This window comes from Hydractinia symbiolongicarpus, chromosome 2, assembly GCF_029227915.1.
Source record: "Hydractinia symbiolongicarpus strain clone_291-10 chromosome 2, HSymV2.1, whole genome shotgun sequence".
In the NCBI taxonomy this organism is placed as follows: Eukaryota; Metazoa; Cnidaria; class Hydrozoa; order Anthoathecata; family Hydractiniidae; genus Hydractinia; species Hydractinia symbiolongicarpus.
The window spans coordinates 31,827,718-31,846,331 of NC_079876.1; the positions used below are offsets into that span (position 1 = coordinate 31,827,718).

Below are 18,614 nucleotides of genomic sequence, written 5' to 3' on the forward strand. Positions count from 1 at the left end.
CGCACAGGGTATATAACATCAACGCGTGAGAGAGCAACTTAACTTAAAAAATGTACACTTCCCGCACCGGGAATCGAACCCGGGCCGCCTGGGTGAAAACCAGAAATCCTAACCACTAGACCATGCGGGACACATTCGCACCACTAAGTAATTTAGATGTCATGCTTTTTCTGACAATTTGAACTAGCTCTGTCTTTCTGTTCGTGTCAAAAACACCTTTTTGCGTCCGCTGCGAGTAGGATTCGAACCTACGCGGGAAGATCCCATTTGATTTCTAGTCAAACGCCTTAACCACTCGGTCATCGCAGCCTGACAAACCGCTGGCCATTGCCACAAGGCCGACCAGAAAGCACAACATTACTGCTAAACGCACTGCCCGGATTTGAACCGGGGATCTCCTGTTTACTAGACAGGCGCTTTAACCGCTAAGCCACAGCGCCTGCCTGTTGGGAGATTTTGAAAATCTCAATATCACACGTCTGAAATGCCGTTAAGGCTACTAACACACCGGGACGTGATACACTGTCACTCGGAAATTTTGGAAATGAGTAGTAACGCATTGGTGGTTCTGTGGTACCAGAAATCCTAACCACTAGACCATGCGGGACACATTCGCACCACTAAGTAATTTAGATGTCATGCTTTTTCTGACAATTTGAACTAGCTCTGTCTTTCTGTTCGTGTCAAAAACACCTTTTTGCGTCCGCTGCGAGTAGGATTCGAACCTACGCGGGAAGATCCCATTTGATTTCTAGTCAAACGCCTTAACCACTCGGCCATCGCAGCCTGACAAACCGCTGGCCATTGCCACAAGGCCGACCAGAAAGCACAACATTACTGCTAAAGGCACTGCCCGGATTTGAACCGGGGATCTCCTGTTTACTAGACAGGCGCTTTAACCGCTAAGCCACAGCGCCTGCCTGTTGGGAGATTTTGAAAATCTCAATATCACACGTCTGAAATGCCGTTAAGGCTACTAACACACCGGGACGTGATACACTGTCACTCGGAAATTTTGGAAATGAGTAGTAACGCATTGGTGGTTCAGTGGTAGAATTCTCGCCTGCCACGCGGGAGACCGGGGTTCGATTCCCCGCCAATGCATCGTGTTTTACCTACACCAGAAAATACCCTCCGTAAAAAAGAAAGGAAGGAAAATAAATAAAAAAACATAGCTGAGGAAAAGTGCTACGGCTGCTTGCATTCACCACCTCAAACCGCCCTGCTGGGCAGTGATAAAATGCCGAGACCCGGGATTGAACCAGGGACCTTCAGATCTTCAGTCTGACGCTCTCCCAACTGAGCTATCTCGGCCATGATCAATTCTATCACATGGCAAAGGTCTGTACGTTGTGATAGACACTTGACCAGATCAAAAAGAATGTTTGAAGATTCGCTGCGAGTAGGGTTCGAACCTACGCGGGAAGATCCCATTAAATTTCAAGTCTAACGCCTTAACCACTCGGCCATCGCAGCAGAAATTGCTGGGTAACCAGAATAATTCACCAGCTCACCACTCAGGTGCCGAAGAGGACAAAAAGCCAACTAGTAGGGGACACCCGGGTTTGAACCAGGGACCTCTCGATCTGCAGTCGAATGCTCTACCACTGAGCTATATCCCCAGCCAAGGACGGAATCCACGCACAGGGTATATAACATCAACGCGTGAGAGAGCAACTTAACTTAAAAAATGTACACTTCCCGCACCGGGAATCGAACCCGGGCCGCCTGGGTGAAAACCAGAAATCCTAACCACTAGACCATGCGGGACACATTCGCACCACTAAGTAATTTAGATGTCATGCTTTTTCTGACAATTTGAACTAGCTCTGTCTTTCTGTTCGTGTCAAAAACACCTTTTTGCGTCCGCTGCGAGTAGGATTCGAACCTACGCGGGAAGATCCCATTTGATTTCTAGTCAAACGCCTTAACCACTCGGCCATCGCAGCCTGACAAACCGCTGGCCATTGCCACAAGGCCGACCAGAAAGCACAACATTACTGCTAAAGGCACTGCCCGGATTTGAACCGGGGATCTCCTGTTTACTAGACAGGCGCTTTAACCGCTAAGCCACAGCGCCTGCCTGTTGGGAGATTTTAAAAATCTCAATATCACACGTCTGAAATGCCGTTAAGGCTACTAACACACCGGGACGTGATACACTGTCACTCGGAAATTTTGGAAATGAGTAGTAACGCATTGGTGGTTCAGTGGTAGAACTCTCGCCTGCCACGCGGGAGACCGGGGTTCGATTCCCCGCCAATGCATCGTGTTTTACCTACACCAGAAAATACCCTCCGTAAAAAAGAAAGGAAGGAAAATAAATAAAAAAACATAGCTGAGGAAAAGTGCTACGGCTGCTTGCATTCACCACCTCAAACCGCCCTGCTGGGCAGTGATAAAATGCCGAGACCCGGGATTGAACCAGGGACCTTCAGATCTTCAGTCTGACGCTCTCCCAACTGAGCTATCTCGGCCATGATCAATTCTATCACATGGCAAAGGTCTGTACGTTGTGATAGACACTTGACCAGATCAAAAAGAATGTTTGAAGATTCGCTGCGAGTAGGGTTCGAACCTACGCGGGAAGATCCCATTAGATTTCAAGTCTAACGCCTTAACCACTCGGCCATCGCAGCAGAAATTGCTGGGTAACCAGAATAATTCACCAGCTCACCACTCAGGTGCCGAAGAGGACAAAAAGCCAACTAGTAGGGGACACCCGGGTTTGAACCAGGGACCTCTCGATCTGCAGTCGAATGCTCTACCACTGAGCTATATCCCCAGCCAAGGACGGAATCCACGCACAGGGTATATAACATCAACGCGTGAGAGAGCAACTTAACTTAAGAAATGTACACTTCCCGCACCGGGAATCGAACCCGGGCCGCCTGGGTGAAAACCAGAAATCCTAACCACTAGACCATGCGGGACACATTCGCACCACTAAGTAATTTAGATGTCATGCTTTTTCTGAGAATTTGAACTAGCTCTGTCTTTCTGTTCGTGTCAAAAACACCTTTTTGCGTCCGCTGCAAGTAGGATTCGAACCTACGCGGGAAGATCCCATTTGATTTCTAGTCAAACGCCTTAACCACTCGGCCATCGCAGCCTGACAAACCGCTGGCCATTGCCACAAGGCCGACCAGAAAGCACAACATTACTGCTAAAGGCACTGCCCGGATTTGAACCGGGGATCTCCTGTTTACTAGACAGGCGCTTTAACCGCTAAGCCACAGCGCCTGCCTGTTGGGAGATTTTGAAAATCTCAATATCACACGTCTGAAATGCCGTTAAGGCTACTAACACACCGGGACGTGATACACTGTCACTCGGAAATTTTGGAAATGAGTAGTAACGCATTGGTGGTTCAGTGGTAGAATTCTCGCCTGCCACGCGGGAGACCGGGGTTCGATTCCCCGCCAATGCATCGTGTTTTACCTACACCAGAAAATACCCTCCGTAAAAAAGAAAGGAAGGAAAATAAATAAAAAAACATAGCTGAGGAAAAGTGCTACGGCTGCTTGCATTCACCACCTCAAACCGCCCTGCTGGGCAGTGATAAAATGCCGAGACCCGGGATTGAACCAGGGACCTTTAGATCTTCAGTCTGACGCTCTCCCAACTGAGCTATCTCGGCCATGATCAATTCTATCACATGGCAAAGGTCTGTACGTTGTGATAGACACTTGACCAGATCAAAAAGAATGTTTGAAGATTCGCTGCGAGTAGGGTTCGAACCTACGCGGGAAGATCCCATTAGATTTCAAGTCTAACGCCTTAACCACTCGGCCATCGCAGCAGAAATTGCTGGGTAACCAGAATAATTCACCAGCTCACCACTCAGGTGCCGAAGAGGACAAAAAGCCAACTAGTAGGGGACACCCGGGTTTGAACCAGGGACCTCTCGATCTGCAGTCGAATGCTCTACCACTGAGCTATATCCCCAGCCAAGGACGGAATCCACGCACAGGGTATATAACATCAACGCGTGAGAGAGCAACTTAACTTAAAAAATGTACACTTCCCGCACCGGGAATCGAACCCGGGCCGCCTGGGTGAAAACCAGAAATCCTAACCACTAGACCATGCGGGACACATTCGCACCACTAAGTAATTTAGATGTCATGCTTTTTCTGACAATTTGAACTAGCTCTGTCTTTCTGTTCGTGTCAAAAACACCTTTTTGCGTCCGCTGCGAGTAGGATTCGAACCTACGCGGGAAGATCCCATTTGATTTCTAGTCAAACGCCTTAACCACTCGGCCATCGCAGCCTGACAAACCGCTGGCCATTGCCACAAGGCCGACCAGAAAGCACAACATTACTGCTAAAGGCACTGCCCGGATTTGAACCGGGGATCTCCTGTTTACTAGACATGCGCTTTAACCGCTAAGCCACAGCGCCTGCCTGTTGGGAGATTTTTAAAATCTCAATATCACACGTCTGAAATGCCGTTAAGGCTACTAACACACCGGGACGTGATACACTGTCACTCGGAAATTTTGGAAATGAGTAGTAACGCATTGGTGGTTCAGTGGTAGAATTCTCGCCTGCCACGCGGGAGACCGGGGTTCGATTCCCCGCCAATGCATCGTGTTTTACCTACACCAGAAAATACCCTCCGTAAAAAAGAAAGGAAGGAAAATAAATAAAAAAACATAGCTGAGGAAAAGTGCTACGGCTGCTTGCATTCACCACCTCAAACCGCCCTGCTGGGCAGTGATAAAATGCCGAGACCCGGGATTGAACCAGGGACCTTCAGATCTTCAGTCTGACGCTCTCCCAACTGAGCTATCTCGGCCATGATCAATTCTATCACATGGCAAAGGTCTGTACGTTGTGATAGACACTTGACCAGATCAAAAAGAATGTTTGAAGATTCGCTGCGAGTAGGGTTCGAACCTACGCGGGAAGATCCCATTAGATTTCAAGTCTAACGCCTTAACCACTCGGCCATCGCAGCAGAAATTGCTGGGTAACCAGAATAATTCACCAGCTCACCACTCAGGTGCCGAAGAGGACAAAAAGCCAACTAGTAGGGGACACCCGGGTTTGAACCAGGGACCTCTCGATCTGCAGTCGAATGCTCTACCACTGAGCTATATCCCCAGCCAAGGACGGAATCCACGCACAGGGTATATAACATCAACGCGTGAGAGAGCAACTTAACTTAAAAAATGTACACTTCCCGCACCGGGAATCGAACCCGGGCCGCCTGGGTGAAAACCAGAAATCCTAACCACTAGACCATGCGGGACACATTCGCACCACTAAGTAATTTAGATGTCATGCTTTTTCTGACAATTTGAACTAGCTCTGTCTTTCTGTTCGTGTCAAAAACACCTTTTTGCGTCCGCTGCGAGTAGGATTCGAACCTACGCGGGAAGATCCCATTTGATTTCTAGTCAAACGCCTTAACCACTCGGCCATCGCAGCCTGACAAACCGCTGGCCATTGCCACAAGGCCGACCAGAAAGCACAACATTACTGCTAAAGGCACTGCCCGGATTTGAACCGGGGATCTCCTGTTTACTAGACAGGCGCTTTAACCGCTAAGCCACAGCGCCTGCCTGTTGGGAGATTTTGAAAATCTCAATATCACACGTCTGAAATGCCGTTAAGGCTACTAACACACCGGGACGTGATACACTGTCACTCGGAAATTTTGGAAATGAGTAGTAACGCATTGGTGGTTCAGTGGTAGAATTCTCGCCTGCCACGCGGGAGACCGGGGTTCGATTCCCCGCCAATGCATCGTGTTTTACCTACACCAGAAAATACCCTCCGTAAAAAAGAAAGGAAGGAAAATAAATAAAAAAACATAGCTGAGGAAAAGTGCTACGGCTGCTTGCATTCACCACCTCAAACCGCCCTGCTGGGCAGTGATAAAATGCCGAGACCCGGGATTGAACCAGGGACCTTCAGATCTTCAGTCTGACGCTCTCCCAACTGAGCTATCTCGGCCATGATCAATTCTATCACATGGCAAAGGTCTGTACGTTGTGATAGACACTTGACCAGATCAAAAAGAATATTTGAAGATTCGCTGCGAGTAGGGTTCGAACCTACGCGGGAAGATCCCATTAGATTTCAAGTCTAACGCCTTAACCACTCGGCCATCGCAGCAGAAATTGCTGGGTAACCAGAATAATTCACCAGCTCACCACTCAGGTGCCGAAGAGGACAAAAAGCCAACTAGTAGGGGACACCCGGGTTTGAACCAGGGACCTCTCGATCTGCAGTCGAATGCTCTACCACTGAGCTATATCCCCAGCCAAGGACGGAATCCACGCACAGGGTATATAACATCAACGCGTGAGAGAGCAACTTAACTTAAAAAATGTACACTTCCCGCACCGGGAATCGAACCCGGGCCGCCTGGGTGAAAACCAGAAATCCTAACTACTAGACCATGCGGGACACATTCGCACCACTAAGTAATTTAGATGTCATGCTTTTTCTGACAATTTGAACTAGCTCTGTCTTTCTGTTCCTGTCAAAAACACCTTTTGGCGTCCGCTGCGAGTAGGATTCGAACCTACGCGGGAAGATCCCATTTGATTTCTAGTCAAACGCCTTAACCACTCGGCCATCGCAGCCTGACAAACCGCTGGCCATTGCCACAAGGCCGACCAGAAAGCACAACATTACTGCTAAAGGCACTGCCCGGATTTGAACCGGGGATCTCCTGTTTACTAGACAGGCGCTTTAACCGCTAAGCCACAGCGCCTGCCTGTTGGGAGATTTTGAAAATCTCAATATCACACGTCTGAAATGCCGTTAAGGCTACTAGCACACCGGGACGTGATACACTGTCACTCGGAAATTTTGGAAATGAGTAGTAACGCATTGGTGGTTCAGTGGTAGAATTCTCGCCTGCCACGCGGGAGACCGGGGTTCGATTCCCCGCCAATGCATCGTGTTTTACCTACACCAGAAAATACCCTCCGTAAAAAAGAAAGGAAGGAAAATAAATAAAAAAACATAGCTGAGGAAAAGTGCTACGGCTGCTTGCATTCACCACCTCAAACCGCCCTGCTGGGCAGTGATAAAATGCCGAGACCCGGGATTGAACCAGGGACCTTCAGATCTTCAGTCTGACGCTCTCCCAACTGAGCTATCTCGGCCATGATCAATTCTATCACATGGCAAAGGTCTGTACGTTGTGATAGACACTTGACCAGATCAAAAAGAATGTTTGAAGATTCGCTGCGAGTAGGGTTCGAACCTACGCGGGAAGATCCCATTAGATTTCAAGTCTAACGCCTTAACCACTCGGCCATCGCAGCAGAAATTGCTGGGTAACCAGAATAATTCACCAGCTCACCACTCAGGTGCCGAAGAGGACAAAAAGTTAACTAGTAGGGGACACCCGGGTTTGAACCAGGGACCTCTCGATCTGCAGTCGAATGCTCTACCACTGAGCTATATCCCCAGCCAAGGACGGAATCCACGCACAGGGTATATAACATCAACGCGTGAGAGAGCAACTTAACTTAAAAAATGTACACTTCCCGCACCGGGAATCGAACCCGGGCCGCCTGGGTGAAAACCAGAAATCCTAACCACTAGACCATGCGGGACACATTCGCACCACTAAGTAATTTAGATGTCATGCTTTTTCTGACAATTTGAACTAGCTCTGTCTTTCTGTTCGTGTCAAAAACACCTTTTTGCGTCCGCTGCGAGTAGGATTCGAACCTACGCGGGAAGATCCCATTTGATTTCTAGTCAAACGCCTTAACCACTCGGCCATCGCAGCCTGACAAACCGCTGGCCATTGCCACAAGGCCGAGAAGAAAGCACAACATTACTGTTAAAGGCACTGCCCGGATTTGAACCGGGGATCTCCTGTTTACTAGACAGGCGCTTTAACCGCTAAGCCACAGCGCCTGCCTGTTGGGAGATTTTGAAAATCTCAATATCACACGTCTGAAATGCCGTTAAGGCTACTAACACACCGGGACGTGATACACTGTCACTCGGAAATTTTGGAAATGAGTAGTAACGCATTGGTGGTTCAGTGGTAGAATTCTCGCCTGCCACGCGGGAGACCGGGGTTGGATTCCCCGCCAATGCATCGTGTTTTACCTACACCAGAAAATACCCTCCGTAAAAAAGAAAGGAAGGAAAATAAATAAAAAAACATAGCTGAGGAAAAGTGCTACGGCTGCTTGCATTCACCACCTCAAACCGCCCTGCTGGGCAGTGATAAAATGCCGAGACCCGGGATTGAACCAGGGACCTTCAGATCTTCAGTCTGACGCTCTCCCAACTGAGCTATCTCGGCCATGATCAATTCTATCACATGGGAAAGGTCTGTACGTTGTGATAGACACTTGACCAGATCAAAAAGAATGTTTGAAGATTCGCTGCGAGTAGGGTTCGAACCTACGCGGGAAGATCCCATTAGATTTCAAGTCTAACGCCTTAACCACTCGGCCATCGCAGCAGAAATTGCTGGGTAACCAGAATAATTCACCAGCTCACCACTCAGGTGCCGAAGAGGACAAAAAGCCAACTAGTAGGGGACACCCGGGTTTGAACCAGGGACCTCTCGATCTGCAGTCGAATGCTCTACCACTGAGCTATATCCCCAGCCAAGGACGGAATCCACGCACAATGTATATAACATCAACGCGTGAGAGAGCAACTTAACTTAAAAAATGTACACTTCCCGCACCGGGAATCGAACCCGGGCCGCCTGGGTGAAAACCAGAAGTCCTAACCACTAGACCATGCGGGACACATTCGCACCACTAAGTAATTTAGATGTCATGCTTTTTCTGACAATTTGAACTAGCTCTGTCTTTCTGTTCGTGTCAAAAACACCTTTTTGCGTCCGCTGCGAGTAGGATTCGAACCTACGCGGGAAGATCCCATTTGATTTCTAGTCAAACGCCTTAACCACTCGGCCATCGCAGCCTGACAAACCGCTGGCCATTGCCACAAGGCCGACCAGAAAGCACAACATTACTGCTAAAGGCACTGCCCGGATTTGAACCGGGGATCTCCTGTTTACTAGACAGGCGCTTTAACCGCTAAACCACAGCGCCTGCCTGTTGGGAGATTTTGAAAATCTCAATATCACACGTCTGAAATGCCGTTAAGGCTACTAGCACACCGGGACGTGATACACTGTCACTCGGAAATTTTGGAAATGAGTAGTAACGCATTGGTGGTTCAGTGGTAGAATTCTCGCCTGCCACGCGGGAGACCGGGGTTCGATTCCCCGCCAATGCATCGTGTTTTACCTACACCAGAAAATACCCTCCGTAAAAAAGAAAGGAAGGAAAATAAATAAAAAAACATAGCTGAGGAAAAGTGCTACGGCTGCTTGCATTCACCACCTCAAACCGCCCTGCTGGGCAGTGATAAAATGCCGAGACCCGGGATTGAACCAGGGACCTTCAGATCTTCAGTCTGACGCTCTCCCAACTGAGCTATCTCGGCCATGATCAATTCTATCACATGGCAAAGGTCTGTACGTTGTGATAGACACTTGACCAGATCAAAAAGAATGTTTGAAGATTCGCTGCGAGTAGGGTTCGAACCTACGCGGGAAGATCCCATTAGATTTCAAGTCTAACGCCTTAACCACTCGGCCATCGCAGCAGAAATTGCTGGGTAACCAGAATAATTCACCAGCTCACCACTCAGGTGCCGAAGAGGACAAAAAACCAACTAGTAGGGGACACCCGGGTTTGAACCAGGGACCTCTCGATCTGCAGTCGAATGCTCTACCACTGAGCTATATCCCAGCCAAGGACGGAATCCACGCACAGGGTATATAACATCAACGCGTGAGAGAGCAACTTAACTTAAAAAATGTACACTTCCCGCACCGGGAATCGAACCCGGGCCGCCTGGGTGAAAACCAGAAATCCTAACCACTAGACCATGCGGGACACATTCGCACCACTAAGTAATTTAGATGTCATGCTTTTTCTGACAATTTGAACTAGCTCTGTCTTTCTGTTCGTGTCAAAAACACCTTTTTGCGTCCGCTGCGAGTAGGATTCGAACCTACGCGGGAAGATCCCATTTGATTTCTAGTCAAACGCCTTAACCACTCGGCCATCGCAGCCTGACAAACCGCTGGCCATTGCCACAAGGCCGAGAAGAAAGCACAACATTACTGTTAAAGGCACTGCCCGGATTAGAACCGGGGATCTCCTGTTTACTAGACAGGCGCTTTAACCGCTAAGCCACAGCGCCTGCCTGTTGGGAGATTTTGAAAATCTCAATATCACACGTCTGAAATGCCGTTAAGGCTACTAACACACCGGGACGTGATACACTGTCACTCGGAAATTTTGGAAATGAGTAGTAACGCATTGGTGGTTCAGTGGTAGAATTCTCGCCTGCCACGCGGGAGACCGGGGTTCGATTCCCCGCCAATGCATCGTGTTTTACCTACACCAGAAAATACCCTCCGTAAAAAAGAAAGGAAGGAAAATAAATAAAAAAACATAGCTGAGGAAAAGTGCTACGGCTGCTTGCATTCACCACCTCAAACCGCCCTGCTGGGCAGTGATAAAATGCAGAGACCCGGGATTGAACCAGGGACCTTCAGATCTTCAGTCTGACGCTCTCCCAACTGAGCTATCTCGGCCATGATCAATTCTATCACATGGCAAAGGTCTGTACGTTGTGATAGACACTTGACCAGATCAAAAAGAATGTTTGAAGATTCGCTGCGAGTAGGGTTCGAACCTACGCGGGAAGATCCCATTAGATTTCAAGTCTAACGCCTTAACCACTCGGCCATCGCAGCAGAAATTGCTGGGTAACCAGAATAATTCACCAGCTCACCACTCAGGTGCCGAAGAGGACAAAAAACCAACTAGTAGGGGACACCCGGGTTTGAACCAGGGACCTCTCGATCTGCAGTCGAATGCTCTACCACTGAGCTATATCCCCAGCCAAGGACGGAATCCACGCACAGGGTATATAACATCAACGCGTGAGAGAGCAACTTAACTTAAAAAATGTACACTTCCCGCACCGGGAATCGAACCCGGGCCGCCTGGGTGAAAACCAGAAATCCTAACCACTAGACCATGCGGGACACATTCGCACCACTAAGTAATTTAGATGTCATGCTTTTTCTGACAATTTGAACTAGCTCTGTCTTTCTGTTCGTGTCAAAAACACCTTTTTGCGTCCGCTGCGAGTAGGATTCGAACCTACGCGGGAAGATCCCATTTGATTTCTAGTCAAACGCCTTAACCACTCGGCCATCGCAGCCTGACAAACCGCTGGCCATTGCCACAAGGCCGACCAGAAAGCACAACATTACTGCTAAAGGCACTGCCCGGATTTGAACCGGGGATCTCCTGTTTACTAGACAGGCGCTTTAACCGCTAAGCCACAGCGCCTGCCTGTTGGGAGATTTTGAAAATCTCAATATCACACGTCTGAAATGCCGTTAAGGCTACTAACACACCGGGACGTGATACACTGTCACTCGGAAATTTTGGAAATGAGTAGTAACGCATTGGTGGTTCAGTGGTAGAATTCTCGCCTGCCACGCGGGAGACCGGGGTTCGATTCCCCGCCAATGCATCGTGTTTTACCTACACCAGAAAATACCCTCCGTAAAAAAGAAAGGAAGGAAAATAAATAAAAAAACATAGCTGAGGAAAAGTGCTACGGCTGCTTGCATTCACCACCTCAAACCGCCCTGCTGGGCAGTGATAAAATGCCGAGACCCGGGATTGAACCAGGGACCTTCAGATCTTCAGTCTGACGCTCTCCCAACTGAGCTATCTCGGCCATGATCAATTCTATCACATGGCAAAGGTCTGTACGTTGTGATAGACACTTGACCAGATCAAAAAGAATGTTTGAAGATTCGCTGCGAGTAGGGTTCGAACCTACGCGGGAAGATCCCATTAGATTTCAAGTCTAACGCCTTAACCACTCGGCCATCGCAGCAGAAATTGCTGGGTAACCAGAATAATTCACCAGCTCACCACTCAGGTGCCGAAGAGGACAAAAAGCCAACTAGTAGGGGACACCCGGGTTTGAACCAGGGACCTCTCGATCTGCAGTCGAATGCTCTACCACTGAGCTATATCCCCAGCCAAGGACGGAATCCACGCACAGGGTATATAACATCAACGCGTGAGAGAGCAACTTAACTTAAAAAATGTACACTTCCCGCACCGGGAATCGAACCCGGGCCGCCTGGGTGAAAACCAGAAATCCTAACCACTAGACCATGCGGGACACATTCGCAACACTAAGTAATTTAGATGTCATGCTTTTTCTGACAATTTGAACTAGCTCTGTCTTTCTGTTCGTGTCAAAAACACCTTTTTGCGTCCGCTGCGAGTAGGATTCGAACCTACGCGGGAAGATCCCATTTGATTTCTAGTCAAACGCCTTAACCACTCGGCCATCGCAGCCTGACAAACCGCTGGCCATTGCCACAAGGCCGACCAGAAAGCACAACATTACTGCTAAAGGCACTGCCCGGATTTGAACCGGGGATCTCCTGTTTACTAGACAGGCGCTTTAACCGCTAAGCCACAGCGCCTGCCTGTTGGGAGATTTTGAAAATCTCAATATCACACGTCTGAAATGCCGTTAAGGCTACTAACACACCGGGACGTGATACACTGTCACTCGGAAATTTTGGAAATGAGTAGTAACGCATTGGTGGTTCAGTGGTAGAATTCTCGCCTGCCACGCGGGAGACCGGGGTTCGATTCCCCGCCAATGCATCGTGTTTTACCTACACCAGAAAATACCCTCCGTAAAAAAGAAAGGAAGGAAAATAAATAAAAAAACATAGCTGAGGAAAAGTGCTACGGCTGCTTGCATTCACCACCTCAAACCGCCCTGCTGGGCAGTGATAAAATGCCGAGACCCGGGATTGAACCAGGGACCTTCAGATCTTCAGTCTGACGCTCTCCCAACTGAGCTATCTCGGCCATGATCAATTCTATCACATGGCAAAGGTCTGTACGTTGTGATAGACACTTGACCAGATCAAAAAGAATGTTTGAAGATTCGCTGCGAGTAGGGTTCGAACCTACGCGGGAAGATCCCATTAGATTTCAAGTCTAACGCCTTAACCACTCGGCCATCGCAGCAGAAATTGCTGGGTAACCAGAATAATTCACCAGCTCACCACTCAGGTGCCGAAGAGGACAAAAAGCCAACTAGTAGGGGACACCCGGGTTTGAACCAGGGACCTCTCGATCTGCAGTCGAATGCTCTACCACTGAGCTATATCCCCAGCCAAGGACGGAATCCACGCACAGGGTATATAACATCAACGCGTGAGAGAGCAACTTAACTTAAAAAATGTACACTTCCCGCACCGGGAATCGAACCCGGGCCGCCTGGGTGAAAACCAGAAATCCTAACCACTAGACCATGCGGGACACATTCGCACCACTAAGTAATTTAGATGTCATGCTTTTTCTGACAATTTGAACTAGCTCTGTCTTTCTGTTCGTGTCAAAAACACCTTTTTGCGTCCGCTGCGAGTAGGATTCGAACCTACGCGGGAAGATCCCATTTGATTTCTAGTCAAACGCCTTAACCACTCGGCCATCGCAGCCTGACAAACCGCTGGCCATTGCCACAAGGCCGACCAGAAAGCACAACATTACTGCTAAAGGCACTGCCCGGATTTGAACCGGGGATCTCCTGTTTACTAGACAGGCGCTTTAACCGCTAAGCCACAGCGCCTGCCTGTTGGGAGATTTTGAAAATCTCAATATCACACGTCTGAAATGCCGTTAAGGCTACTAACACACCGGGACGTGATACACTGTCACTCGGAAATTTTGGAAATGAGTAGTAACGCATTGGTGGTTCAGTGGTAGAATTCTCGCCTGCCACGCGGGAGACCGGGGTTCGATTCCCCGCCAATGCATCGTGTTTTACCTACACCAGAAAATACCCTCCGTAAAAAAGAAAGGAAGGAAAATAAATAAAAAAACATAGCTGAGGAAAAGTGCTACGGCTGCTTGCATTCACCACCTCAAACCGCCCTGCTGGGCAGTGATAAAATGCCGAGACCCGGGATTGAACCAGGGACCTTCAGATCTTCAGTCTGACGCTCTCCCAACTGAGCTATCTCGGCCATGATCAATTCTATCACATGGCAAAGGTCTGTACGTTGTGATAGACACTTGACCAGATCAAAAAGAATGTTTGAAGATTCGCTGCGAGTAGGGTTCGAACCTACGCGGGAAGATCCCATTAGATTTCAAGTCTAACGCCTTAACCACTCGGCCATCGCAGCAGAAATTGCTGGGTAACCAGAATAATTCACCAGCTCACCACTCAGGTGCCGAAGAGGACAAAAAGCCAACTAGTAGGGGACACCCGGGTTTGAACCAGGGACCTCTCGATCTGCAGTCGAATGCTCTACCACTGAGCTATATCCCCAGCCAAGGACGGAATCCACGCACAGGGTATATAACATCAACGCGTGAGAGAGCAACTTAACTTAAAAAATGTACACTTCCCGCACCGGGAATCGAACCCGGGCAGCCTGGGTGAAAACCAGAAATCCTAACCACTAGACCATGCGGGACACATTCGCACCACTAAGTAATTTAGATGTCATGCTTTTTCTGACAATTTGAACTAGCTCTGTCTTTCTGTTCGTGTCAAAAACACCTTTTTGCGTCCGCTGCGAGTAGGATTCGAACCTACGCGGGAAGATCCCATTTGATTTCTAGTCAAACGCCTTAACCACTCGGCCATCGCAGCCTGACAAACCGCTGGCCATTGCCACAAGGCCGACCAGAAAGCACAACATTACTGCTAAAGGCACTGCCCGGATTTGAACCGGGGATCTCCTGTTTACTAGACAGGCGCTTTAACCGCTAAGCCACAGCGCCTGCCTGTTGGGAGATTTTGAAAATCTCAATATCACACGTCTGAAATGCCGTTAAGGCTACTAACACACCGGGACGTGATACACTGTCACTCGGAAATTTTGGAAATGAGTAGTAACGCATTGGTGGTTCAGTGGTAGAATTCTCGCCTGCCACGCGGGAGACCGGGGTTCGATTCCCCGCCAATGCATCGTGTTTTACCTACACCAGAAAATACCCTCCGTAAAAAAGAAAGGAAGGAAAATAAATAAAAAAACATAGCTGAGGAAAAGTGCTACGGCTGCTTGCATTCACCACCTCAAACCGCCCTGCTGGGCAGTGATAAAATGCCGAGACCCGGGATTGAACCAGGGACCTTCAGATCTTCAGTCTGACGCTCTCCCAACTGAGCTATCTCGGCCATGATCAATTCTATCACATGGCAAAGGTCTGTACGTTGTGATAGACACTTGACCAGATCAAAAAGAATGTTTGAAGATTCGCTGCGAGTAGGGTTCGAACATACGCGGGAAGATCCCATTAGATTTCAAGTCTAACGCCTTAACCACTCGGCCATCGCAGCAGAAATTGCTGGGTAACCAGAATAATTCACCAGCTCACCACTCAGGTGCCGAAGAGGACAAAAAGCCAACTAGTAGGGGACACCCGGGTTTGAACCAGGGACCTCTCGATCTGCAGTCGAATGCTCTACCACTGAGCTATATCCCCAGCCAAGGACGGAATCCACGCACAGGGTATATAACATCAACGCGTGAGAGAGCAACTTAACTTAAAAAATGTACACTTCCCGCACCGGGAATCGAACCCGGGCCGCCTGGGTGAAAACCAGAAATCCTAACCACTAGACCATGCGGGACACATTCGCACCACTAAGTAATTTAGATGTCATGCTTTTTCTGACAATTTGAACTAGCTCTGTCTTTCTGTTCGTGTCAAAAACACCTTTTTGCGTCCGCTGCGAGTAGGATTCGAACCTACGCGGGAAGATCCCATTTGATTTCTAGTCAAACGCCTTAACCACTCGGCCATCGCAGCCTGACAAACCGCTGGCCATTGCCACAAGGCCGACCAGAAAGCACAACATTACTGCTAAAGGCACTGCCCGGATTTGAACCGGGGATCTCCTGTTTACTAGACAGGCGCTTTAACCGCTAAGCCACAGCGCCTGCCTGTTGGGAGATTTTGAAAATCTCAATATCACACGTCTGAAATGCCGTTAAGGCTACTAACACACCGGGACGTGATACACTGTCACTCGGAAATTTTGGAAATGAGTAGTAACGCATTGGTGGTTCAGTGGTAGAATTCTCGCCTGCCACGCGGGAGACCGGGGTTCGATTCCCCGCCAATGCATCGTGTTTTACCTACACCAGAAAATACCCTCCGTAAAAAAGAAAGGAAGGAAAATAAATAAAAAAACATAGCTGAGGAAAAGTGCTACGGCTGCTTGCATTCACCACCTCAAACCGCCCTGCTGGGCAGTGATAAAATGCCGAGACCCGGGATTGAACCAGGGACCTTCAGATCTTCAGTCTGACGCTCTCCCAACTGAGCTATCTCGGCCATGATCAATTCTATCACATGGCAAAGGTCTGTACGTTGTGATAGACACTTGACCAGATCAAAAAGAATGTTTGAAGATTCGCTGCGAGTAGGGTTCGAACCTACGCGGGAAGATCCCATTAGATTTCAAGTCTAACGCCTTAACCACTCGGCCATCGCAGCAGAAATTGCTGGGTAACCAGAATAATTCACCAGCTCACCACTCAGGTGCCGAAGAGGACAAAAAGCCAACTAGTAGGGGACACCCGGGTTTGAACCAGGGACCTCTCGATCTGCAGTCGAATGCTCTACCACTGAGCTATATCCGCAGCCAAGGACGGAATCCACGCACAGGGTATATAACATCAACGCGTGAGAGAGCAACTTAACTTAAAAAATGTACACTTCCCGCACCGGGAATCGAACCCGGGCCGCCTGGGTGAAAACCAGAAATCCTAACCACTAGACCATGCGGGACACGTTCGCACCACTAAGTAATTTAGATGTCATGCTTTTTCTGACAATTTGAACTAGCTCTGTCTTTCTGTTCGTGTCAAAAACACCTTTTTGCGTCCGCTGCGAGTAGGATTCGAACCTACGCGGGAAGATCCCATTTGATTTCTAGTCAAACGCCTTAACCACTCGGCCATCGCAGCCTGACAAACCGCTGGCCATTGCCACAAGGCCGACCAGAAAGCACAACATTACTGCTAAAGGCACTGCCCGGATTTGAACCGGGGATCTCCTGTTTACTAGACAGGCGCTTTAACCGCTAAGCCACAGCGCCTGCCTGTTGGGAGATTTTGAAAATCTCAATATCACACGTCTGAAATGCCGTTAAGGCTACTAACACACCGGGACGTGATACACTGTCACTCGGAAATTTTGGAAATGAGTAGTAACGCATTGGTGGTTCAGTGGTAGAATTCTCGCCTGCCACGCGGGAGACCGGGGTTCGATTCCCCGCCAATGCATCGTGTTTTACCTACACCAGAAAATACCCTCCGTAAAAAAGAAAGGAAGGAAAATAAATAAAAAAACATAGCTGAGGAAAAGTGCTACGGCTGCTTGCATTCACCACCTCAAACCGCCCTGCTGGGCAGTGATAAAATGCCGAGACCCGGGATTGAACCAGGGACCTTCAGATCTTCAGTCTGACGCTCTCCCAACTGAGCTATCTCGGCCATGATCAATTCTATCACATGGCAAAGGTCTGTACGTTGTGATAGACACTTGACCAGATCAAAAAGAATGTTTGAAGATTCGCTGCGAGTAGGGTTCGAACCTACGCGGGAAGATCCCATTAGATTTCAAGTCTAACGCCTTAACCACTCGGCTATCGCAGCAGAAATTGCTGGGTAACCAGAATAATTCACCAGCTCACCACTCAGGTGCCGAAGAGGACAAAAAGCCAACTAGTAGGGGACACCCGGGTTTGAACCAGGGACCTCTCGATCTGCAGTCGAATGCTCTACCACTGAGCTATATCCCCAGCCAAGGACGGAATCCACGCACAGGGTATATAACATCAACGCGTGAGAGAGCAACTTAACTTAAATAATGTACACTTCCCGCACCGGGAATCGAACCCGGGCCGCCTGGGTGAAAACCAGAAATCCTAACCACTAGACCATGCGGGACACATTCGCACCACTAAGTAATTTAGATGTCATGCTTTTTCTGACAATTTGAACTAGCTCTGTCTTTCTGTTCGTGTCAAAAACACCTTTTTGCGTCCGCTGCGAGTAGGATTCGAACCTACGCGGGAAGATCCCATTTGATTTCTAGTCAAACGCCTTAACCACTCGGCCATCGCAGCCTATTTATATGGCCATTGCCACAAGGCCGACCAGAAAGCACAACATTACTGCTAAAGGCACTGCCCGGATTTGAACCGGGGATCTCCTGTTTACTAGACAGGCGCTTTAACCGCTAAGCCACAGCGCCTGCCTGTTGGGAGATTTTGAAAATCTCAATATCACACGTCTGAAATGCCGTTAAGGCTACTAACACATCGGGACGTGATACACTGTCACTCGGAAATTTTGGAAATGAGTAGTAACGCATTGGTGGTTCAGTGGTAGAATTCTCGCCTGCCACGCGGGAGACCGGGGTTCGATTCCCCGCCAATGCATCGTGTTTTACCTACACCAGAAAATACCCTCCGTAAAAAAGAAAGGAAGGAAAATAAATAAAAAAACAT

The 18,614-nt window shown here is 48.7% G+C and overlaps 95 non-coding genes across 95 annotated transcripts; 15 read left to right on the forward strand and 80 right to left on the reverse strand.

The window, feature by feature from the left end:
- Positions 1–58: 58 nt before the first annotated feature.
- On the reverse strand, positions 59–130 carry Trnae-uuc (transfer RNA glutamic acid (anticodon UUC)). Its single transcript has one exon. It is a non-coding gene; the product is annotated as a tRNA-Glu (tRNA).
- Positions 131–704: 574 nt separating this feature from the next.
- Positions 705–786, reverse strand: Trnas-aga (transfer RNA serine (anticodon AGA)). The gene has a single exon. It is a non-coding gene; the product is annotated as a tRNA-Ser (tRNA).
- Positions 787–844: 58 nt separating this feature from the next.
- On the reverse strand, positions 845–917 carry Trnat-agu (transfer RNA threonine (anticodon AGU)). The gene has a single exon. It is a non-coding gene; the product is annotated as a tRNA-Thr (tRNA).
- Positions 918–1,033: 116 nt separating this feature from the next.
- Positions 1,034–1,104, forward strand: Trnag-gcc (transfer RNA glycine (anticodon GCC)). The gene has a single exon. It is a non-coding gene; the product is annotated as a tRNA-Gly (tRNA).
- Positions 1,105–1,241: 137 nt separating this feature from the next.
- Positions 1,242–1,314, reverse strand: Trnaf-gaa (transfer RNA phenylalanine (anticodon GAA)). Its single transcript has one exon. It is a non-coding gene; the product is annotated as a tRNA-Phe (tRNA).
- A 236-nt stretch (positions 1,315–1,550) lies between these two features.
- On the reverse strand, positions 1,551–1,622 carry Trnac-gca (transfer RNA cysteine (anticodon GCA)). Its single transcript has one exon. It is a non-coding gene; the product is annotated as a tRNA-Cys (tRNA).
- Positions 1,623–1,698: 76 nt separating this feature from the next.
- Positions 1,699–1,770, reverse strand: Trnae-uuc (transfer RNA glutamic acid (anticodon UUC)). Its single transcript has one exon. It is a non-coding gene; the product is annotated as a tRNA-Glu (tRNA).
- Positions 1,771–1,867: 97 nt separating this feature from the next.
- Trnas-aga (transfer RNA serine (anticodon AGA)) lies at positions 1,868–1,949 on the reverse strand. Its single transcript has one exon. It is a non-coding gene; the product is annotated as a tRNA-Ser (tRNA).
- Positions 1,950–2,007: 58 nt separating this feature from the next.
- On the reverse strand, positions 2,008–2,080 carry Trnat-agu (transfer RNA threonine (anticodon AGU)). Its single transcript has one exon. It is a non-coding gene; the product is annotated as a tRNA-Thr (tRNA).
- A 116-nt stretch (positions 2,081–2,196) lies between these two features.
- Positions 2,197–2,267, forward strand: Trnag-gcc (transfer RNA glycine (anticodon GCC)). The gene has a single exon. It is a non-coding gene; the product is annotated as a tRNA-Gly (tRNA).
- A 137-nt stretch (positions 2,268–2,404) lies between these two features.
- Trnaf-gaa (transfer RNA phenylalanine (anticodon GAA)) lies at positions 2,405–2,477 on the reverse strand. The gene has a single exon. It is a non-coding gene; the product is annotated as a tRNA-Phe (tRNA).
- An 80-nt stretch (positions 2,478–2,557) lies between these two features.
- Positions 2,558–2,639, reverse strand: Trnas-uga (transfer RNA serine (anticodon UGA)). Its single transcript has one exon. It is a non-coding gene; the product is annotated as a tRNA-Ser (tRNA).
- Positions 2,640–2,713: 74 nt separating this feature from the next.
- Trnac-gca (transfer RNA cysteine (anticodon GCA)) lies at positions 2,714–2,785 on the reverse strand. Its single transcript has one exon. It is a non-coding gene; the product is annotated as a tRNA-Cys (tRNA).
- Positions 2,786–2,861: 76 nt separating this feature from the next.
- Positions 2,862–2,933, reverse strand: Trnae-uuc (transfer RNA glutamic acid (anticodon UUC)). The gene has a single exon. It is a non-coding gene; the product is annotated as a tRNA-Glu (tRNA).
- A 237-nt stretch (positions 2,934–3,170) lies between these two features.
- Trnat-agu (transfer RNA threonine (anticodon AGU)) lies at positions 3,171–3,243 on the reverse strand. The gene has a single exon. It is a non-coding gene; the product is annotated as a tRNA-Thr (tRNA).
- A 116-nt stretch (positions 3,244–3,359) lies between these two features.
- Positions 3,360–3,430, forward strand: Trnag-gcc (transfer RNA glycine (anticodon GCC)). The gene has a single exon. It is a non-coding gene; the product is annotated as a tRNA-Gly (tRNA).
- Positions 3,431–3,720: 290 nt separating this feature from the next.
- Trnas-uga (transfer RNA serine (anticodon UGA)) lies at positions 3,721–3,802 on the reverse strand. The gene has a single exon. It is a non-coding gene; the product is annotated as a tRNA-Ser (tRNA).
- Positions 3,803–3,876: 74 nt separating this feature from the next.
- Positions 3,877–3,948, reverse strand: Trnac-gca (transfer RNA cysteine (anticodon GCA)). The gene has a single exon. It is a non-coding gene; the product is annotated as a tRNA-Cys (tRNA).
- Positions 3,949–4,024: 76 nt separating this feature from the next.
- Positions 4,025–4,096, reverse strand: Trnae-uuc (transfer RNA glutamic acid (anticodon UUC)). Its single transcript has one exon. It is a non-coding gene; the product is annotated as a tRNA-Glu (tRNA).
- A 97-nt stretch (positions 4,097–4,193) lies between these two features.
- Positions 4,194–4,275, reverse strand: Trnas-aga (transfer RNA serine (anticodon AGA)). Its single transcript has one exon. It is a non-coding gene; the product is annotated as a tRNA-Ser (tRNA).
- Positions 4,276–4,522: 247 nt separating this feature from the next.
- Trnag-gcc (transfer RNA glycine (anticodon GCC)) lies at positions 4,523–4,593 on the forward strand. Its single transcript has one exon. It is a non-coding gene; the product is annotated as a tRNA-Gly (tRNA).
- Positions 4,594–4,730: 137 nt separating this feature from the next.
- Trnaf-gaa (transfer RNA phenylalanine (anticodon GAA)) lies at positions 4,731–4,803 on the reverse strand. The gene has a single exon. It is a non-coding gene; the product is annotated as a tRNA-Phe (tRNA).
- Positions 4,804–4,883: 80 nt separating this feature from the next.
- On the reverse strand, positions 4,884–4,965 carry Trnas-uga (transfer RNA serine (anticodon UGA)). Its single transcript has one exon. It is a non-coding gene; the product is annotated as a tRNA-Ser (tRNA).
- A 74-nt stretch (positions 4,966–5,039) lies between these two features.
- Trnac-gca (transfer RNA cysteine (anticodon GCA)) lies at positions 5,040–5,111 on the reverse strand. Its single transcript has one exon. It is a non-coding gene; the product is annotated as a tRNA-Cys (tRNA).
- Positions 5,112–5,187: 76 nt separating this feature from the next.
- Trnae-uuc (transfer RNA glutamic acid (anticodon UUC)) lies at positions 5,188–5,259 on the reverse strand. The gene has a single exon. It is a non-coding gene; the product is annotated as a tRNA-Glu (tRNA).
- A 97-nt stretch (positions 5,260–5,356) lies between these two features.
- Positions 5,357–5,438, reverse strand: Trnas-aga (transfer RNA serine (anticodon AGA)). The gene has a single exon. It is a non-coding gene; the product is annotated as a tRNA-Ser (tRNA).
- Positions 5,439–5,496: 58 nt separating this feature from the next.
- Positions 5,497–5,569, reverse strand: Trnat-agu (transfer RNA threonine (anticodon AGU)). The gene has a single exon. It is a non-coding gene; the product is annotated as a tRNA-Thr (tRNA).
- A 116-nt stretch (positions 5,570–5,685) lies between these two features.
- Trnag-gcc (transfer RNA glycine (anticodon GCC)) lies at positions 5,686–5,756 on the forward strand. The gene has a single exon. It is a non-coding gene; the product is annotated as a tRNA-Gly (tRNA).
- Positions 5,757–5,893: 137 nt separating this feature from the next.
- Trnaf-gaa (transfer RNA phenylalanine (anticodon GAA)) lies at positions 5,894–5,966 on the reverse strand. Its single transcript has one exon. It is a non-coding gene; the product is annotated as a tRNA-Phe (tRNA).
- An 80-nt stretch (positions 5,967–6,046) lies between these two features.
- Positions 6,047–6,128, reverse strand: Trnas-uga (transfer RNA serine (anticodon UGA)). The gene has a single exon. It is a non-coding gene; the product is annotated as a tRNA-Ser (tRNA).
- A 74-nt stretch (positions 6,129–6,202) lies between these two features.
- On the reverse strand, positions 6,203–6,274 carry Trnac-gca (transfer RNA cysteine (anticodon GCA)). The gene has a single exon. It is a non-coding gene; the product is annotated as a tRNA-Cys (tRNA).
- A 245-nt stretch (positions 6,275–6,519) lies between these two features.
- Trnas-aga (transfer RNA serine (anticodon AGA)) lies at positions 6,520–6,601 on the reverse strand. Its single transcript has one exon. It is a non-coding gene; the product is annotated as a tRNA-Ser (tRNA).
- Positions 6,602–6,659: 58 nt separating this feature from the next.
- Positions 6,660–6,732, reverse strand: Trnat-agu (transfer RNA threonine (anticodon AGU)). The gene has a single exon. It is a non-coding gene; the product is annotated as a tRNA-Thr (tRNA).
- A 116-nt stretch (positions 6,733–6,848) lies between these two features.
- Trnag-gcc (transfer RNA glycine (anticodon GCC)) lies at positions 6,849–6,919 on the forward strand. Its single transcript has one exon. It is a non-coding gene; the product is annotated as a tRNA-Gly (tRNA).
- A 137-nt stretch (positions 6,920–7,056) lies between these two features.
- On the reverse strand, positions 7,057–7,129 carry Trnaf-gaa (transfer RNA phenylalanine (anticodon GAA)). The gene has a single exon. It is a non-coding gene; the product is annotated as a tRNA-Phe (tRNA).
- An 80-nt stretch (positions 7,130–7,209) lies between these two features.
- Positions 7,210–7,291, reverse strand: Trnas-uga (transfer RNA serine (anticodon UGA)). Its single transcript has one exon. It is a non-coding gene; the product is annotated as a tRNA-Ser (tRNA).
- A 74-nt stretch (positions 7,292–7,365) lies between these two features.
- Trnac-gca (transfer RNA cysteine (anticodon GCA)) lies at positions 7,366–7,437 on the reverse strand. The gene has a single exon. It is a non-coding gene; the product is annotated as a tRNA-Cys (tRNA).
- A 76-nt stretch (positions 7,438–7,513) lies between these two features.
- Positions 7,514–7,585, reverse strand: Trnae-uuc (transfer RNA glutamic acid (anticodon UUC)). The gene has a single exon. It is a non-coding gene; the product is annotated as a tRNA-Glu (tRNA).
- Positions 7,586–7,682: 97 nt separating this feature from the next.
- Trnas-aga (transfer RNA serine (anticodon AGA)) lies at positions 7,683–7,764 on the reverse strand. The gene has a single exon. It is a non-coding gene; the product is annotated as a tRNA-Ser (tRNA).
- Positions 7,765–7,822: 58 nt separating this feature from the next.
- On the reverse strand, positions 7,823–7,895 carry Trnat-agu (transfer RNA threonine (anticodon AGU)). The gene has a single exon. It is a non-coding gene; the product is annotated as a tRNA-Thr (tRNA).
- Positions 7,896–8,219: 324 nt separating this feature from the next.
- On the reverse strand, positions 8,220–8,292 carry Trnaf-gaa (transfer RNA phenylalanine (anticodon GAA)). The gene has a single exon. It is a non-coding gene; the product is annotated as a tRNA-Phe (tRNA).
- An 80-nt stretch (positions 8,293–8,372) lies between these two features.
- Trnas-uga (transfer RNA serine (anticodon UGA)) lies at positions 8,373–8,454 on the reverse strand. The gene has a single exon. It is a non-coding gene; the product is annotated as a tRNA-Ser (tRNA).
- Positions 8,455–8,528: 74 nt separating this feature from the next.
- On the reverse strand, positions 8,529–8,600 carry Trnac-gca (transfer RNA cysteine (anticodon GCA)). The gene has a single exon. It is a non-coding gene; the product is annotated as a tRNA-Cys (tRNA).
- A 76-nt stretch (positions 8,601–8,676) lies between these two features.
- On the reverse strand, positions 8,677–8,748 carry Trnae-uuc (transfer RNA glutamic acid (anticodon UUC)). The gene has a single exon. It is a non-coding gene; the product is annotated as a tRNA-Glu (tRNA).
- A 97-nt stretch (positions 8,749–8,845) lies between these two features.
- Trnas-aga (transfer RNA serine (anticodon AGA)) lies at positions 8,846–8,927 on the reverse strand. The gene has a single exon. It is a non-coding gene; the product is annotated as a tRNA-Ser (tRNA).
- Positions 8,928–9,174: 247 nt separating this feature from the next.
- On the forward strand, positions 9,175–9,245 carry Trnag-gcc (transfer RNA glycine (anticodon GCC)). Its single transcript has one exon. It is a non-coding gene; the product is annotated as a tRNA-Gly (tRNA).
- A 137-nt stretch (positions 9,246–9,382) lies between these two features.
- Trnaf-gaa (transfer RNA phenylalanine (anticodon GAA)) lies at positions 9,383–9,455 on the reverse strand. Its single transcript has one exon. It is a non-coding gene; the product is annotated as a tRNA-Phe (tRNA).
- An 80-nt stretch (positions 9,456–9,535) lies between these two features.
- Trnas-uga (transfer RNA serine (anticodon UGA)) lies at positions 9,536–9,617 on the reverse strand. Its single transcript has one exon. It is a non-coding gene; the product is annotated as a tRNA-Ser (tRNA).
- Positions 9,618–9,838: 221 nt separating this feature from the next.
- Positions 9,839–9,910, reverse strand: Trnae-uuc (transfer RNA glutamic acid (anticodon UUC)). Its single transcript has one exon. It is a non-coding gene; the product is annotated as a tRNA-Glu (tRNA).
- A 97-nt stretch (positions 9,911–10,007) lies between these two features.
- Positions 10,008–10,089, reverse strand: Trnas-aga (transfer RNA serine (anticodon AGA)). Its single transcript has one exon. It is a non-coding gene; the product is annotated as a tRNA-Ser (tRNA).
- Positions 10,090–10,336: 247 nt separating this feature from the next.
- Positions 10,337–10,407, forward strand: Trnag-gcc (transfer RNA glycine (anticodon GCC)). Its single transcript has one exon. It is a non-coding gene; the product is annotated as a tRNA-Gly (tRNA).
- Positions 10,408–10,697: 290 nt separating this feature from the next.
- Trnas-uga (transfer RNA serine (anticodon UGA)) lies at positions 10,698–10,779 on the reverse strand. Its single transcript has one exon. It is a non-coding gene; the product is annotated as a tRNA-Ser (tRNA).
- Positions 10,780–10,853: 74 nt separating this feature from the next.
- Positions 10,854–10,925, reverse strand: Trnac-gca (transfer RNA cysteine (anticodon GCA)). The gene has a single exon. It is a non-coding gene; the product is annotated as a tRNA-Cys (tRNA).
- A 76-nt stretch (positions 10,926–11,001) lies between these two features.
- Trnae-uuc (transfer RNA glutamic acid (anticodon UUC)) lies at positions 11,002–11,073 on the reverse strand. Its single transcript has one exon. It is a non-coding gene; the product is annotated as a tRNA-Glu (tRNA).
- A 97-nt stretch (positions 11,074–11,170) lies between these two features.
- On the reverse strand, positions 11,171–11,252 carry Trnas-aga (transfer RNA serine (anticodon AGA)). The gene has a single exon. It is a non-coding gene; the product is annotated as a tRNA-Ser (tRNA).
- A 58-nt stretch (positions 11,253–11,310) lies between these two features.
- Trnat-agu (transfer RNA threonine (anticodon AGU)) lies at positions 11,311–11,383 on the reverse strand. Its single transcript has one exon. It is a non-coding gene; the product is annotated as a tRNA-Thr (tRNA).
- Positions 11,384–11,499: 116 nt separating this feature from the next.
- Positions 11,500–11,570, forward strand: Trnag-gcc (transfer RNA glycine (anticodon GCC)). The gene has a single exon. It is a non-coding gene; the product is annotated as a tRNA-Gly (tRNA).
- A 137-nt stretch (positions 11,571–11,707) lies between these two features.
- Trnaf-gaa (transfer RNA phenylalanine (anticodon GAA)) lies at positions 11,708–11,780 on the reverse strand. Its single transcript has one exon. It is a non-coding gene; the product is annotated as a tRNA-Phe (tRNA).
- Positions 11,781–11,860: 80 nt separating this feature from the next.
- Positions 11,861–11,942, reverse strand: Trnas-uga (transfer RNA serine (anticodon UGA)). Its single transcript has one exon. It is a non-coding gene; the product is annotated as a tRNA-Ser (tRNA).
- Positions 11,943–12,016: 74 nt separating this feature from the next.
- On the reverse strand, positions 12,017–12,088 carry Trnac-gca (transfer RNA cysteine (anticodon GCA)). The gene has a single exon. It is a non-coding gene; the product is annotated as a tRNA-Cys (tRNA).
- A 76-nt stretch (positions 12,089–12,164) lies between these two features.
- Trnae-uuc (transfer RNA glutamic acid (anticodon UUC)) lies at positions 12,165–12,236 on the reverse strand. Its single transcript has one exon. It is a non-coding gene; the product is annotated as a tRNA-Glu (tRNA).
- Positions 12,237–12,333: 97 nt separating this feature from the next.
- Trnas-aga (transfer RNA serine (anticodon AGA)) lies at positions 12,334–12,415 on the reverse strand. Its single transcript has one exon. It is a non-coding gene; the product is annotated as a tRNA-Ser (tRNA).
- A 58-nt stretch (positions 12,416–12,473) lies between these two features.
- Positions 12,474–12,546, reverse strand: Trnat-agu (transfer RNA threonine (anticodon AGU)). Its single transcript has one exon. It is a non-coding gene; the product is annotated as a tRNA-Thr (tRNA).
- A 116-nt stretch (positions 12,547–12,662) lies between these two features.
- Positions 12,663–12,733, forward strand: Trnag-gcc (transfer RNA glycine (anticodon GCC)). Its single transcript has one exon. It is a non-coding gene; the product is annotated as a tRNA-Gly (tRNA).
- Positions 12,734–12,870: 137 nt separating this feature from the next.
- Trnaf-gaa (transfer RNA phenylalanine (anticodon GAA)) lies at positions 12,871–12,943 on the reverse strand. The gene has a single exon. It is a non-coding gene; the product is annotated as a tRNA-Phe (tRNA).
- Positions 12,944–13,023: 80 nt separating this feature from the next.
- Trnas-uga (transfer RNA serine (anticodon UGA)) lies at positions 13,024–13,105 on the reverse strand. The gene has a single exon. It is a non-coding gene; the product is annotated as a tRNA-Ser (tRNA).
- A 74-nt stretch (positions 13,106–13,179) lies between these two features.
- On the reverse strand, positions 13,180–13,251 carry Trnac-gca (transfer RNA cysteine (anticodon GCA)). Its single transcript has one exon. It is a non-coding gene; the product is annotated as a tRNA-Cys (tRNA).
- Positions 13,252–13,327: 76 nt separating this feature from the next.
- Trnae-uuc (transfer RNA glutamic acid (anticodon UUC)) lies at positions 13,328–13,399 on the reverse strand. Its single transcript has one exon. It is a non-coding gene; the product is annotated as a tRNA-Glu (tRNA).
- Positions 13,400–13,496: 97 nt separating this feature from the next.
- Positions 13,497–13,578, reverse strand: Trnas-aga (transfer RNA serine (anticodon AGA)). The gene has a single exon. It is a non-coding gene; the product is annotated as a tRNA-Ser (tRNA).
- Positions 13,579–13,636: 58 nt separating this feature from the next.
- Positions 13,637–13,709, reverse strand: Trnat-agu (transfer RNA threonine (anticodon AGU)). Its single transcript has one exon. It is a non-coding gene; the product is annotated as a tRNA-Thr (tRNA).
- Positions 13,710–13,825: 116 nt separating this feature from the next.
- Trnag-gcc (transfer RNA glycine (anticodon GCC)) lies at positions 13,826–13,896 on the forward strand. The gene has a single exon. It is a non-coding gene; the product is annotated as a tRNA-Gly (tRNA).
- Positions 13,897–14,033: 137 nt separating this feature from the next.
- Trnaf-gaa (transfer RNA phenylalanine (anticodon GAA)) lies at positions 14,034–14,106 on the reverse strand. Its single transcript has one exon. It is a non-coding gene; the product is annotated as a tRNA-Phe (tRNA).
- An 80-nt stretch (positions 14,107–14,186) lies between these two features.
- Positions 14,187–14,268, reverse strand: Trnas-uga (transfer RNA serine (anticodon UGA)). The gene has a single exon. It is a non-coding gene; the product is annotated as a tRNA-Ser (tRNA).
- A 74-nt stretch (positions 14,269–14,342) lies between these two features.
- On the reverse strand, positions 14,343–14,414 carry Trnac-gca (transfer RNA cysteine (anticodon GCA)). Its single transcript has one exon. It is a non-coding gene; the product is annotated as a tRNA-Cys (tRNA).
- Positions 14,415–14,659: 245 nt separating this feature from the next.
- Trnas-aga (transfer RNA serine (anticodon AGA)) lies at positions 14,660–14,741 on the reverse strand. Its single transcript has one exon. It is a non-coding gene; the product is annotated as a tRNA-Ser (tRNA).
- A 58-nt stretch (positions 14,742–14,799) lies between these two features.
- Trnat-agu (transfer RNA threonine (anticodon AGU)) lies at positions 14,800–14,872 on the reverse strand. The gene has a single exon. It is a non-coding gene; the product is annotated as a tRNA-Thr (tRNA).
- Positions 14,873–14,988: 116 nt separating this feature from the next.
- Trnag-gcc (transfer RNA glycine (anticodon GCC)) lies at positions 14,989–15,059 on the forward strand. The gene has a single exon. It is a non-coding gene; the product is annotated as a tRNA-Gly (tRNA).
- A 137-nt stretch (positions 15,060–15,196) lies between these two features.
- Trnaf-gaa (transfer RNA phenylalanine (anticodon GAA)) lies at positions 15,197–15,269 on the reverse strand. The gene has a single exon. It is a non-coding gene; the product is annotated as a tRNA-Phe (tRNA).
- A 236-nt stretch (positions 15,270–15,505) lies between these two features.
- Positions 15,506–15,577, reverse strand: Trnac-gca (transfer RNA cysteine (anticodon GCA)). Its single transcript has one exon. It is a non-coding gene; the product is annotated as a tRNA-Cys (tRNA).
- A 76-nt stretch (positions 15,578–15,653) lies between these two features.
- Trnae-uuc (transfer RNA glutamic acid (anticodon UUC)) lies at positions 15,654–15,725 on the reverse strand. The gene has a single exon. It is a non-coding gene; the product is annotated as a tRNA-Glu (tRNA).
- Positions 15,726–15,822: 97 nt separating this feature from the next.
- Positions 15,823–15,904, reverse strand: Trnas-aga (transfer RNA serine (anticodon AGA)). The gene has a single exon. It is a non-coding gene; the product is annotated as a tRNA-Ser (tRNA).
- Positions 15,905–15,962: 58 nt separating this feature from the next.
- Positions 15,963–16,035, reverse strand: Trnat-agu (transfer RNA threonine (anticodon AGU)). The gene has a single exon. It is a non-coding gene; the product is annotated as a tRNA-Thr (tRNA).
- A 116-nt stretch (positions 16,036–16,151) lies between these two features.
- Positions 16,152–16,222, forward strand: Trnag-gcc (transfer RNA glycine (anticodon GCC)). Its single transcript has one exon. It is a non-coding gene; the product is annotated as a tRNA-Gly (tRNA).
- A 137-nt stretch (positions 16,223–16,359) lies between these two features.
- Trnaf-gaa (transfer RNA phenylalanine (anticodon GAA)) lies at positions 16,360–16,432 on the reverse strand. Its single transcript has one exon. It is a non-coding gene; the product is annotated as a tRNA-Phe (tRNA).
- Positions 16,433–16,512: 80 nt separating this feature from the next.
- On the reverse strand, positions 16,513–16,594 carry Trnas-uga (transfer RNA serine (anticodon UGA)). Its single transcript has one exon. It is a non-coding gene; the product is annotated as a tRNA-Ser (tRNA).
- Positions 16,595–16,816: 222 nt separating this feature from the next.
- On the reverse strand, positions 16,817–16,888 carry Trnae-uuc (transfer RNA glutamic acid (anticodon UUC)). The gene has a single exon. It is a non-coding gene; the product is annotated as a tRNA-Glu (tRNA).
- A 97-nt stretch (positions 16,889–16,985) lies between these two features.
- Trnas-aga (transfer RNA serine (anticodon AGA)) lies at positions 16,986–17,067 on the reverse strand. Its single transcript has one exon. It is a non-coding gene; the product is annotated as a tRNA-Ser (tRNA).
- A 58-nt stretch (positions 17,068–17,125) lies between these two features.
- Positions 17,126–17,198, reverse strand: Trnat-agu (transfer RNA threonine (anticodon AGU)). The gene has a single exon. It is a non-coding gene; the product is annotated as a tRNA-Thr (tRNA).
- A 116-nt stretch (positions 17,199–17,314) lies between these two features.
- Trnag-gcc (transfer RNA glycine (anticodon GCC)) lies at positions 17,315–17,385 on the forward strand. Its single transcript has one exon. It is a non-coding gene; the product is annotated as a tRNA-Gly (tRNA).
- Positions 17,386–17,522: 137 nt separating this feature from the next.
- On the reverse strand, positions 17,523–17,595 carry Trnaf-gaa (transfer RNA phenylalanine (anticodon GAA)). The gene has a single exon. It is a non-coding gene; the product is annotated as a tRNA-Phe (tRNA).
- A 236-nt stretch (positions 17,596–17,831) lies between these two features.
- Trnac-gca (transfer RNA cysteine (anticodon GCA)) lies at positions 17,832–17,903 on the reverse strand. The gene has a single exon. It is a non-coding gene; the product is annotated as a tRNA-Cys (tRNA).
- A 76-nt stretch (positions 17,904–17,979) lies between these two features.
- On the reverse strand, positions 17,980–18,051 carry Trnae-uuc (transfer RNA glutamic acid (anticodon UUC)). Its single transcript has one exon. It is a non-coding gene; the product is annotated as a tRNA-Glu (tRNA).
- Positions 18,052–18,148: 97 nt separating this feature from the next.
- On the reverse strand, positions 18,149–18,230 carry Trnas-aga (transfer RNA serine (anticodon AGA)). The gene has a single exon. It is a non-coding gene; the product is annotated as a tRNA-Ser (tRNA).
- A 55-nt stretch (positions 18,231–18,285) lies between these two features.
- Positions 18,286–18,358, reverse strand: Trnat-agu (transfer RNA threonine (anticodon AGU)). Its single transcript has one exon. It is a non-coding gene; the product is annotated as a tRNA-Thr (tRNA).
- Positions 18,359–18,474: 116 nt separating this feature from the next.
- On the forward strand, positions 18,475–18,545 carry Trnag-gcc (transfer RNA glycine (anticodon GCC)). The gene has a single exon. It is a non-coding gene; the product is annotated as a tRNA-Gly (tRNA).
- Positions 18,546–18,614: the final 69 nt, after the last annotated feature.